Below are 13,969 nucleotides of genomic sequence, written 5' to 3' on the forward strand. Positions count from 1 at the left end.
CAGCCATTTGTAAACTCAAACTAAACTCATGAAAAAAAAAACACAAAACCAATGGTTCCCTAATTATGAAAAACATCAATGATTTCTTTTCCACTCTCTGTCTGTGCTGTCTGTCCTGTCCACATGATTTCCACTAGAGGCTGTAGTCCAGAGAGAGGATGATAAATGTCTCCCTCCCATGTTCTGACTTGCTCTGCCAGCTCACCACATCAACCAGGCGCTCTGAAAGCAAAGGGACAGAGACATGATGATGACATTTGGCTCTTCATATGAAAACGTATCATTTCACGTATGCTAGGACTGGCTCTCTGGGGGATTCCGGGGCTGTATTGGCCCGCAGAACGAGACAGCAGCAAAGGAAATGAAGAAATAAGAGCAATAACAACAGGATCTCTTTGAATTGCCGAGCCTCAGCTCTGATTATCACATACAGAAGATGAATGCGGCATGACATTCTGTTTGCATACACAAATAAAATAGTTCCCTTTTAGGACACTGCAGAGAATAGTTTTGCAAACCAGAATTACGCTTGCCATTCCTGTGCTGTATTAGTGTTGGGTATGCAAATATAGCAACAGACTTTTGTGTCATGTGTCCAAAGGGAGACACAGAACATCACTAAAGAATGTGCATGCCTCCTGAGGGAAAATATAGACTTCAGTGATTGTGTCAGCAGTTTTGAATGTCATAAATGTACAGTATATGTGCTGTGAGAGGAGCTCTCTGGGCAGAAGATGAGAGACACTGACAGGGCCCAGCAGGATTCTCTGTAATTTGTGAAGACTATAGAATGAATGTTCTGCCCATCTGTGATTTATTTAACTGTGCTGAAATACAGTATATACTTTGCTTAATGCTGCCACATACATGCCAAGCGTTACCAGCGAGCTGTGTGGCATCAGATTTAAAGGTTGCTGTCAACTGAATTTTTGGCTCAATTTCTTATGAGGTGATAATAGGAAGATGACTGTACTCAGAAAAATGCACGAGTGGTTAGCCACAGTACTGTTTGTCAATTTGGTCAGGAAAATGTATTTGCATGTGAACCAAGTTTGCTGCAGCTACAGAAATGAGACATTATTAATAAGTGCATCACACTGGTATTTGAAGAAGCATGATCAGAAAGGCAACTAGTGACGAGCATCAACATCAGCAAAAAGGTCTGCAACCACAATATTGATGTCATGTATTTTTTTGACTGTCAGTAAAGACAATAGAACGAAGGCATGAAACAGCATGATGAACATCATGTTCCTCTTTCGGACAATGACCCCTATGGTTCCCACAAACAACCACGATGTAATAAAACCGACAAACGTGTAGGAGGTTTATCAAGACGTCATACAGGTGTATGTTAAAGGATATAGTCACAGACATGGTCACAGACATGGTGTTGAATTGATGCTTGCGTTCCAGTCAAATGCAGCCAACAACAAAGGCATATTGCATGTACAGTCGCTTGTGAAAGTCTACACACCCCCTTCCAGTTTTCCCACTTTTCTGCCTTATAATGTTATCTCAAAAGGGAATACATTGGATTTCTTTCCTACAGATTTACACAACCTACTACATATTTCCAAAGTTGAAGAAAAGTTATAGAACATTTTCCAAATTCATAATACATATACAAAAAAACCTAAGATATCTGCATGTAGTATTGTATCGTATATCTGAGATGCACTATTGACATGTGTGTGTCTGTTCCGGGAGCGCGCAGATGAACGCACCTGTCGATCGTTACCCTTAACGAGCCCACAATTAAGAAGCGCACCTTCAGAGGAGACGCTAATGACCCTGACGAAGGCCAAAACATTTGTGTATTGACCTACCCCTGAATGAAATACATAATACAACATATTTATTGCGTATGTCTTCACACCCCAGAGATAATACTTGGTGGAAGCACCTTTGGCAGCAATTACAGCTGTGACTGGTTTTGAATAAGATTCTACTAACTTTGCACAACTCTTAGGGCAACATTTATCCATTGTTTTTGTCAAAAATGGATCAAGTTCATTAAATTTGGTTGGGCGTCATTGATGGACAGCAATATAAGCATTTCACTACACCTGCCGGTGACAAGCATACCCATAACATGATGCTGCCACCACAATACAGAGGGTTTCAGTCTGTGTTGTATTGGATTAGGCCAAAAGTGCATTTCTTTGCTGTGTCGTCTTTCATTATTACTTAGCGGCCTTGTTGCAAACAGAATGGATGATTTGGAGTGGATTTTTTAACACAGGCTTCATTCTTTTCACGTTGTCATACAGGACGGTAATGTGGAGTGAATGCAATGTTGTTGATCCTCTGTATTTTTTTTCTTGTGGTGGCAGCATCATGTTATGGGTATGCTTGTCACCAGCAGGGACTGAGGAGTTTGTCAGGATCAAAATAAATATGAAAGTAGCAAAGCCCAGGTAAAAAGTCCTCTGAAAACCTAACCCTAGGATATAGTTACACAAATGTTCATGCCAAAGACACACCAGAATAGCTTTCCAAGAGGTGTTGAGTGTTCCTGAGTGGTCCAGTCTCAGCACTGATGTAAATTTGCTTGAAAAATCAAAAACAAAGGTTTAAATATTGCTGTCCATTAATGACTACCAACCAAATTTAATGAGCTTGAGCAATTTTGACAAAAACAGTGGATAAATTTTGCCCTAAGAGTTGTTAATAGAATCTTTTTCAAAATTATTCAGAGTTGTAATGGCTGTCAAAGGTGCTTCCACCAAGTATTAACTCTGGAGTTTGAAGACATACGCAATAAATACATATTTATTTAAATTATTCATTTAACTTTGGAAATGTGGAGTAGGTTGTGTAGATTGGTCGAAAATAAAATGTATTCCCTTTTCAGATGTAATTTCAAGGCAGCAAAAGGCAACAAAATGTACAACTGTACATGTAACTTAACAAAACCCAAGTGAAGTTTTCTAAGTTCACCCAATTGAAGATTTCACATAAACTAAAGACAGCGATGTGCCCCAGCTTAGGCTTTAAATCACTGTCTCCCATTCTTGAGTCTTATACAGAGAAAGTAACAATTGAAATACATTTAAGTTGCAAGCATGGCTATTCTCACCTTCTCTCATATAAAAGAGATGTCAATAGTCTGATTCCTTTTAAAGTTGCAGTAACTATTATTGATTGTATTTTTGTTTATTCCATGTGTAACTCTGTGTTGTTCTATGTGTCGAACTGCTTTGTTTTATCTTGGCCAGGTCGCAGTTACAAATGAGAACTTGTTCTCAACTAGCCTACCTGGTTAAATAAAGGTGTTCTCAACTAGCCTACCTGGTTAAATAAAGGTGTTCTCAACTAGCCTACCTGGTTAAATAAAGGTGTTCTCAACTAGCCTACCTGGTTAAATAAAGGTGTTTCTCAACTAGCCTACCTGGTTAAATAAAGGTGTTCTCAACTAGCCTACCTGGTTAAATAAAGGTGTTCTCAACTAGCCTACCTGGTTAAATAAAGGTGTTCTCAACTAGCCTACCTGGTTAAATAAAGGTGTTCTCAACTAGCCTACCTGGTTAAATAAAGGTGTTCTCAACTAGCCTACCTGGTTAAATAAAGGTGTTCTCAACTAGCCTACCTGGTTAAATAAAGATGAAATAAAAATAAATGAAATAAAACTGACGTTATATAATACTTCATAACTTATCAGCATCTATGTGTCACGAGGGACTGGGTGTGTGAGGTAAGAATCAGGCGCAGAGAGCAGAGAGTTCCAAAGGGAAAAGTGCACTTTAATCTGGCACCAAAATACGATGCCCAAAAACACAGGGCGCAAAAATACTGACCAACCCAAAACACAGGGTACGTGGTCCGGAGCACTAACACACCCAACGACACCACACGTAACACAAAATAAATCCCGCACAAAACAAGGGCGGGTTTACTAGGCTTAAATGAGGAAGCACATCAGGAAAACACAATTAGACACAGGTGCAACTAATAAGACAAAACAAACAGAAAAAGGAAAAGGGATCGGTGGCGGCTAGTAGACCGGTGACGACGACCGCCGAGCACCGCCCTGAACAGGCAGGGGAGTCGTGACACTATGAGCCTTTATGTATCATCACATACAGTGTAACATTGGTTGCCTTGATGTCTGGGATGCCCGGACTTTCAAGACGAGTGATACTAACTTTATAGAGCTCTGTCGTGTAACACAGCTTCCGACACAGGGATTAGGTGTTGCAATGTCAGAGAGCTTGAACCTTTGTATTATAAAGATCAATGATGCTGAGTTCTGAATAGGTATGGAAGGTTTATGTTTCAAACTGAACCAAACTGCAGTGTGTCCCAAGTTTCCAGACCTAAGAGGTGGTCTGGGTTGAGGACGAGTCAGTGATAGTTAACCCAGCGTCTGAAAGCTGGGTGGCCAGCGTTCTGCGCCTGAGGATGACGGACATAGAGACGGGAAGTTCAGCGGTCCGGGGCTATGCTGAGTGACATGGCAGAGGCATGCAGAACCTGTCGAGCTGCGCTGGAATATCGTGTACAATAGGCCCTGGAATGAACACTGTCACCGTGGGGTCATTCAGAGAGATAGAGCAACAAAAGGTAAAAGGTAAACAACGCAGGTTGTCATTAATCAACCCTCTGACCGCACCCTGCTCCTGCCACTCCCTTGGGATTTGTGATGACAGCCAGTTAGTACAGCCAGCCAGCAACCAGCAGACATTAGCTTTGTGTTTCTAAAAAACCTCCAGGCCAGGCTCACTGTGGGTTCATAAACTCAGACGGCTTCACAACTAAACCAAAACACTCTTATGTAACCTATTGACTGACAACGTCTGGAACTTACTGTATGTCTCTGTGTCTAGATACTGCAGGTCACATATCTCTCTGTGGAAGCAACCTCATAGCGTAAAGGTAAGGAACGCAAATCGTTTGCTCTATCTCCCACTGGCAGTTTCATATGTCTTTTGTTGGAGGGTTTACTTTATTTTGTACATGTTTTCATTGTCCTGTGTTACTGCCGTGTCTCTCCGAAAGTGGCAAGGCTCAAGGTGGTAGAGGCAGCAGGGCGCTCTAGCGGAACTATACAGTAGGCTGACCCACAGACAGCAGGGCCCTTTGATGAGCAATGAATGCGTCCAGCCGTGGAGAACCGTGCGTGTCGCTCTATTGGTCCTGCTCACTCAGACAAATCAGCATCTCTCATCTCACTACTCACACAGCTTGACCCAGAAGGTGGCTGTCAATTTGGCATGGAGTTAACAGGGGTTAATGTTAGGTTAGTCAGAGCAAGGCTGGGTTACAGAACGGGAGTGCAGGGCACGTGCCCCGCGGCCCTCGACCTTCAGAGGATGGGGCACCCTGGAGGTTGGGGGCCTCCAAAAAGCATATGAACATGTTCTAGGCAATGGCAAAATGTGTAGAATTGCAGGAAATGTATTTTAAACCACACAGTTTTCTCTTATTCTCATGACAAAATGTGTAGCAAAATAGCATTATAAAACAAAATAGCATTATAAAACTGCACATTTTTATCTCCGCCCAATGTCAAAATGTGTTGAAATGCAGGAAGTTAGCTGTTTTCCCCCCCAAAAAATATTTGGGGGGTTGGGAAGTAGGTGACCCGGGGCCCCAAATACGTTAGTCTGGCCCTGTTGTTGAATGTTGAATAACTAGCCCTGCTGCTCCATGGGGATGGGATACTACCCCGACCGAGACTCACTGAGCTCACACTGGTTTGAGGCGTTGTGATGACATGAAAAGAGGGGCCCTTGGAGAGTTTTCCTGTTAAAGAAACAAGAACACAAAAACAAAAGGGAAAGTCAATTTCATGAACGAATATGATTGGCTTGTGTTTGATGACATTCAGTTAGAATTGAAAGTTGAGTAATAGGATATGTCATTCCTTTAAGACTAGACAGGCCTCGGGACAGGCCTGCGAAAAGAGAGGAAGACAAGGAAATATGGGAGGGTTTTTTCATATCACCATCATTCTATCAAAACACACAGCAGACCAGCACTGTCTCACCCAGATTTGTTCTCAGAGAGAAAGGGAAGAAAGCGGAGAAAGCGGATGTGTGAAATGAACTATTTTCAAATGAAGAATGTGTAGAGATATAAACCATGTCTGTCCAATCAGCTCATGTGGTCTTCGTACTTGGAGTTTTGACAGATGGACATTTTGCTTCAACTACTCATTGCTAAACAGAATAAAAATGTAATTGGTAAAATACGGTAAAATGTGATTTCATTTTACCGTAAGAAGAAAATCACTTGCATATACTGTATATTTTGAGGAAGGAGGTACTGAACCCTTTCATGGAACCATTTCTGTATGGAAACTAAATTCATTCTGCTGTATGAATGTCCATTGAGATTCTGTATTTGAAAAATAGTATTGCATGCTTAAGGACACATTTTCTGGAAAATACTGACAATTTTGACAACCAGTTCTCTGTTTTATGTAGTTCAATGAGGGTGATTAACCATTATGGTTTGGTGAATGTACATTTATTCAACAAGTGAGCCATGTTGAAGTTTTAGCCACATCATAATTGTTTTCTCCTTCAAAGTAAAATGACTAATTTTCTGAAACCAAATAGCCTCCTACAGGTAATGGGGAAGGTAACATGATCCTCAAGCATACATCTTTATTTGAGTGGATACATTTATGACGTGGGCCTATGCACAAATGAGGGGCAATATACCGACAAGGATCAGGTTAAGTAAATAGACTCAGAGATCAATTAATAATATGGATCAAAATAGCTTTTTTGCAGGCCTTATTAACAGCTTTCTCTTTCCAATCAGGACAAGCCAGTTGGTAGATGGTTGTTTTAAGCTCAGACAAACATCAGTCATCACCTACCATCACCGACAGAGTCAACCATGAGTCAACACTTAGTTCCCAGTCACAATAGCTAAGGTGGACCTCCGAAGAAATGCTTAAACTGCATTCAATTGTCTGGTGAGTCCCAGCTCGTTCAGCCCCAATGGCAAATCTGTCATGGTTTTAAAAACTAATGACATAAACAATGATCTTTTTTAAATTTTCGGTTTAGCTGTGTGTTTTACTTTGGAAATGTGGTTAGTGCCTTTTAATGGAAAGTGTGTGTGTGTTTCGGAATTATGCATAGGATGCACTTGAAGTGCATTTTTTATGGTGGATTTGTGTAGACCCAAATTCCAACCCAACTTTAAGTTCAACGTCTGTAACCTACTTCTTCCTTCTGAAAAAACAACAACTGTATATCAAACCAAGCAGCACACGCAAGTGCATTCATTCCGACACAGTGTAAATATGAATACTCAAAGGATTCGGTAAAACAGCTGCTGTTTTAACAAGTGGCTTCAAGGGAAATACAAAATGCTGTCATCAGTCGCCTCCCTGTACACATCTCCTGCTAGGCAACAACTCTCCATTCACTCCCAGAGGGAGACAAAAGATGTGTGTCAGGCTGGCAGAGGACGTGCCTGTTTTCTCTTCCTGCTCTCAGTGCCAAGAAAGAGAATGTGTCTCCCAATGGGGAAGGCCTATCGATTGCAAGGTGAAAAGGTTTCAGAAACTCTTGGTGAAATCCAAGGCTGTCTGCCATTTTACTTCCCCCAAGAAGAAACAGTAAAAAATACCATGGGAGGAACGTTTTCATTTTTTGAATATTGATAGCAGTTCAGGTTTTCTTCCGTTTCAACAAGTGAAGAAAAAAAACTGTTGACATTTTCCCCAGTAAAAAGAAAACATGGCACTGTATGAATTTAGTAGTATGGCATTCCACCTGGCACCTGCAAAACGAAAACAGACCAATTCTTGTATTAGGGCTAACATGTCTCCCTACAGAATATGCCCTGGTATGCCCCTGCTAGAGGAACTGGCTGGCCCAATGAAAACACAAAGCTAAAACTGTCAATCTTCTCTACAGTATATAGTAACCATTTTAATTAGAAGAAGCTTGAACATCGATGGCCGTACTATGAATGGACCACAATAATCCTGTCATCAACATAGTCAATTGTACAAAAGGGATTTTCTATTTTCTATTAATTGGCAGTCTTCCTTATTGGTTTCCTCTAAGACAGGGATCAGCAACTAGATTCACTTGCAGGCCAATTATTTGTTTTAATGGATGGTCAGGTGGCCGGAACACATTTACAAAGCATTTGTAGACTGCAAATTGATATGCAAGAAGAGATATAAACAGATATAATATTTGACTAAAATATAATAATTTTATTTTGTACAAGATCACAAAAACAGTATCTCGCTAATAAGCATGAAAACACTTTGGAACAGATTTCCAAAATTAAAATCACTTGGAGCTGATTTTCTGGTGTTTTTACAGTGTTTTACAGTGTCCAGCAATAATTTTTTAGAACATGGGGAACTGCACAGACAAAATCACCCGCAGGCCAAATTCAGTCCACGGGCCACCAGTTGGGGAACCCTGCTCTAAGACATCAGAGGACAGTTTGGTCTCTTTGAGTTGTAGTTCTTAATTCCCAATGATGGCTGGTTATTAGGTCTTCTTCTTCCTTCTAGGCCTCCTCTAGTAGTCTGCCTACCTTCCTTGCATGGGAATAATAGAGAGGTCAGGAGAATGGTCTCTCTAGTTGGTGTTGATGGTGGGGATAAATGAAGATTGATGCCCCCGGTCTAATCATCACAGGTGTTCGCTTTTATGAGCAGCGTCTTCCACAAGCAGTTTCTCATTACACTGAGCAGAGCAGGAGGGCCTTCAAGCCTCCTGCATTCCTACATTGCTCTGAGGAGTGTGTAATTTAGGAGACTAAATTTAGGGGGAGGCAAATCAGTTTTTATTCGAAGCAGACCTGACTCAAACAGAGATTCACCACACTGTGGTTGGACTTCAAACCAGCTCGTTACTTGCTCTTTCTCATTTTCAGACTGCTGTAAATCTCGTTCCGTCTGAACTCAGCGAATAAAGTCATTTGACTTTTGTTTAATTTGTTTCATCATGGCTGGAGACCCTCTTAACCATTTGCACATTGATGGCAGCAGCTGATTGATAATTTGTCAACTATATTCTGGTCAATGCACATCAATTCATATGCTCAAATTTCAGAGGACACCTGACAACATCCTGTGGCAACAGTTTGTAAACACACGATTATCTGAGCAAATCCATTTATGCCGACTCAAGTTAAATAAAATAGAAAATACTGCTCTTCTGTAAGAGTGATCTTCCTAGTTAAGATAAACTGAGATGCAGAAGGGTTGGATTCCACCGTGAGTGTTCATCCATCATCATTGGTATACTAGAATAAAGGCCAGGTAAATGAGGCTGTTTGTTGTCCCTCAGAGCAAATATTGGATTGTCCAGATAATGCTATGAGTCGCTTAGGATTTCCCACAAAGCCTAAGGTACACAGATGTCTAGCCTTTTTAATGGAGGAATTGATTCCTACTCTTTCTTCTTCTTTCAAGCCAAACATCAGTAGCAGGCTCAAGTGGCAGAAAGTTTCCGTTGATGATCCAGACTGACACCAAAGTCTACTGGGAGATTAATGAGGAGGGAGTTCCGTCTCACTGACAGACACACGGGGCCTTGTTCAATCAAAACAGGTTACTGTGTTTCCAGAATAAGACAAAAACTTTCAGCACACTATTATTTTTTACTGGTATATGTAAAACTCCCTGTTATTGCATATTTGTTACGTAGTAATAACATAAGTCATTCCCTTATAATTAAATTCAAATGGATATGACATAGGTATTAAGCAGATGTTCTAATGTAATTTTAAAGGTAATATGAACCTTTATTTGAATAAAAAGGAAAACCATCCGTTGGTCAGCTGGTTAAAAAGCCATCCCTGTCTCCTCCACTTTATAGTGCATTATCACCTCATTGGAACCAGTCATCTGTTAAACAAGCAGCCACAACTCAGTGAGGGAAAAGTGAGCCCTCTACTGCTGAGTTCTATCACCAGACTCTCTCTATCTCTCCTCTTGTGCACACAACCTGGCAATGTCAGCTTCTGTTCCCTGCAGCCCTGCAGTGACTATGATCCGTGAGTTTCCTGCCTAGTCAAGCACCACACAGCGCTATTGTGTAGTAAGTCACTATACAGTATTGCACATGATAGATCATGCTCCACATTGACAACCCAAAACATGTACATCAGTCAAAATTGTATACACAAAAAGACAGGCTAAGATGAAAAACATACAAATGTCAGAAGGAACTTTTGAATTCACTTGAATTGCATCAGGAAAATTAACTGGGAACTAACTGTGGAATTGTATGACTGCAAGATAGGCAAACAACGTAGTAATGGAAAATAAAGTGTGTAGATATGACATTCACATAGATAATAGCAGCTTTCCGCTAGACTGGCTCCAAAATGAGTTGAGCACGTCTAACTCCTTGCAGCTCAGCCTTTGATCTTGTGTTACATCTGTGAAGTATTCCGCGAATTTGTGTCCCTGTGTGTACGCCTTAATTAATTGTAGCCTCCCAGTCCTTTGTTTCTCTCGCTTGCAATGACATCACAGGAGCGAACATGGTGTCTCCCAGACTGGTGTGGCTGTTTGAAGTTCCACTAATAGTGAAGAAAAATCATAGAGAGCCAGTCCTAGATGCTTCCCATTGATCTCGCCTCGCTGGCTACCCTTGAAAACCCTCTCGCCTTCAGTCCCACCGATAATCATCTTTAATGAATAGCTGTGTGCCACGGGAGTGCTGACTAATAGGGATCATGTCAAGGTTCAGGTCTCAAAAACAATCAGGGATTTCCATCTTAACCGTCTGGATGTCTTCCATAATGCCACACACTCTGTGATTGCTCTTGTAATGGGCTTACACCGAAAATAAAACTTGGCACCGTCTAAGCATTCTTGCCCAAGCCCAATCCAAAACCCCAAGCTTGAACCCTCCCTGCCTTCTACACCTCCTCGCCGCGGATGTGAACACTGCCTGTTGGGCTGTTTCAGCAGCTCTTTGTTGCTGTGTTCTGATCTCAGGTGGAGATAGCACTGTGCGAGTGATTGCCTTATAAAAGGCGAGATTGCAAAGTTGGCGACTCCTGGCTCAAGCACAGCTCCCTCTAAGTGTGTCTGAAAGGCCCAACTTGAGCCATTTCCCCCACCTCCAGGGAGGCCCTTATCATCTGCAGGGGTCATCTGCAGGGGCCAGAGACTGTATATCACTTACAAAATACTACACTGATACTGTAAATTAAGTTTAATAGCTGTCGAGGCCAATTAAGGATTCTATGGTTTGATCTTTTCCGATAAATCGGTAGCAGAAAAACGTTTGAATGTTTCAAAAGAAACTGTGTTGCTCCAAGGCTATCAATCAGACAGTGGCAGCTGCCATATTCTGCTGATGTTTGTGGTCTGGCTAATCGTGTCATGTCGAAGTGATTGCACATGCCCTTTTCACTCCCCGGGGGCAGATGAGCATCATAATTACTCAAGTCTCACTCTGACAGGCTGCCATCACTTTGATTTAGGTTGCTGTAATGATGTGTTTGGTAGCATCTAAGGCTTAGCCTGCTAATTTCTTTGTCACAATTGGTGTAATAGATTGAGATAAATGGCTGGTAGAACATGAACACACCTCCCTCATTACTGTAATCACCGCCAATGTTGTCACTGCAGTGGTCAGTCGTTTCAAGAGAATTCAGGCAGCTCCCATTTGAAGAAACAACACAGTTAACCATTCCTAGCAACTGCACACACTTCAATTTGAATTGCAGGAATATTTTCAAGAATAAAAAAAAAAACACATTTGTCTTACAACAGAGAAATAGTGAATGTCGAATACATAATAAACAAATATGACATCTCAAATCAGGATTTGACCCAACTTATACTTCCACAATGTCCTCTTATTTCCACTCTGACCTCTGTTAATCGGTGGAATAGAGTTTCTCAACTATCCGTAGAAGATTGCTCCTGTCTCAGTGAAGGTGAGCTGAAGAGGGAGAGCAGACACGTCTGAGGTAGAAGCTTTACCTCTGCTTTCCTGGTGCAACAGGTGTTGACCTGCCCAGAACAGCCTGAGCACAGCGAGATATCCCACTCAACCCTGCTGGGCCTGGGTCCACAATGACGTGCTACAGCAGCAGAGATATAGCTCCAATCTGATCATCAGACTGACTCGCTCTGATGGCCCTGGGTTCAACAGAGGTGCCATACAGAGAACACACGATAATGACAACTGTCAGAGAATCATGGCAAATCAGTGAATTGTAAATTACTATAAAACACCATGTTAATATATGGAAATGCAGGTTGTTTACTTAGGTAATTGTAGCATTACTGCAGGTATAAGAGAAACGTATTGTAGTGTTACTTATTTTCCCAGTGTATTCTGATTCAAGTGCGGAAGTAACAATCCTAGTAGATGTAGTCACATAAATCATGACAGGGTCAGAGATTGCCCTACGTAAACACTACAGATACAATCATTGCTCAGGGACTACGTGTCTGACTATTTGCGCCATCTAGTGAAAAGTGATACTCTGACCTGTCCAGCAGCACACAAAGCCAGCCTCCATCCTCAGGTGAGATATCTCTGAAAGCTTCCCTCCTGAATCCCTTAACTAAATATTGTGAGTGTCCCTCTTGACATTCTAGAGCCTGCTTATTTACCTTCAGATCCCAAGGATTAGCAGCTTAGCACTTCTCCACAGTGGGCAGGTGGTCAAAGTTCACAATCCCTGAGAGTGGTGGGAGTCCTGGCGTTTAACCTGTTTGAAAAGGTAAGGAGACTGACTATATTAGTTAAGGGATACATTGAGATTGTAAAAAAATTGATCTTGTGAGAAGGAAAAATATAGAAAATCGTGAAAATATAGGATATAAATTCAATGCCTCTCAAAAAAATTGTAAGCACTTAAGGCTAATTATCTGATCAGACTCATAATCCCACTAATTCAATATAGATTCCAATACAACATCACCGAGCCAGCCTCCTGAATCCAGTTAAGGGCTTTACCCAAACTGCAATTACTGTTGAGACTTGGATTTTGTTCTGTGACTCAACTGAATTGGACTGCATAGCAGCCCTGTGCAGTGAGCCAAATGACTGCTAACATCCTCCTCTGTGGCTAAAGAAATGCTAGACCAGCCAAAATAAAAATTTGAATAAACTTTAACATGTCAGCAAGCTCTTCTATATAATTTATTTTCAACTATCTTGGATGGATCAGGGGGAGATAATTGCTGACAAATTTGCAACAACAACAAAAAATCCTTCCCCCTTCTTTCCCTAGCATAACGTCCGACTTGGGTGTGCTTATAGCGCTGGTGTTTTGGTACAGCTGTGTACTCTGACAGGACTATTAAATAATATTACTCTGTGTGATGTGGACTGTAAAGCTTTTAAGTGAATCACATGTACTTTGAATATGTCATTTAATGTTTCCATTTCCAAGCTTTTAGTGGAGGTAGAAGTACAACTTGGTGGTCTGTCTTAGCGCTTGTATGGGTTTACATATCAATGAATTAAAAACAATAACAAGATTGCAAAAATATGACAACAATGCAACACATTATTTATTGATATGGTTACACTTATCACCAGTCTTCTCTGCAGACAATGAAAAGCCCCAATGGAGCACCTGCTCTCCCTAGGCTTGACTAAAGTGAACGGGCCTTGGGCGGACTGATAGAGTGCAAGACTTGACTAAATGAGGGCACATTGACTATGTGCACTGAAGGGAGGAATCTTCATCTGGGAGGCATCCACATGGGTGGTAAAGTGGGAGCTACGACAGCTTGGCCAAGTGTAAATGTTATCGCACCATACAGGTTTCAGTGAAAGCCGCTTTCTATGAGTACCAGGTAAAAAGGGATCGACAGGAACATGTAAAGATGTTCAACGCCACAGACACTGAATACGTTTATTAAAGCATATTCTTTTCACTTCACTTTCTCAGAAAGCACACCACACACAAAAAGTTCTCAATCCTTTTGGCTGGTCTAACGTCTGCATGCATCTACATATACTACCACGAAGCTGTCCAATGGAACATATACTCT

The 13,969-nt window shown here is 41.4% G+C and overlaps 1 long non-coding RNA gene across 1 annotated transcript; it reads left to right on the forward strand.

The window, feature by feature from the left end:
* The first annotated feature begins 4,755 nt into the window (after positions 1 to 4,755).
* On the forward strand, positions 4,756 to 9,783 carry LOC112256584. Its single transcript, XR_002954434.2, has 3 exons — positions 4,756 to 4,878; positions 6,567 to 6,931; positions 9,407 to 9,783. It is a non-coding gene; the product is annotated as an uncharacterized LOC112256584 (long non-coding RNA).
* The last annotated feature ends 4,186 nt before the right edge of the window (positions 9,784 to 13,969 follow it).

The sequence above is a fragment of the Oncorhynchus tshawytscha genome, linkage group LG08 (genome assembly GCF_018296145.1).
Source record: "Oncorhynchus tshawytscha isolate Ot180627B linkage group LG08, Otsh_v2.0, whole genome shotgun sequence".
Taxonomy (NCBI): Eukaryota; Metazoa; Chordata; class Actinopteri; order Salmoniformes; family Salmonidae; genus Oncorhynchus; species Oncorhynchus tshawytscha.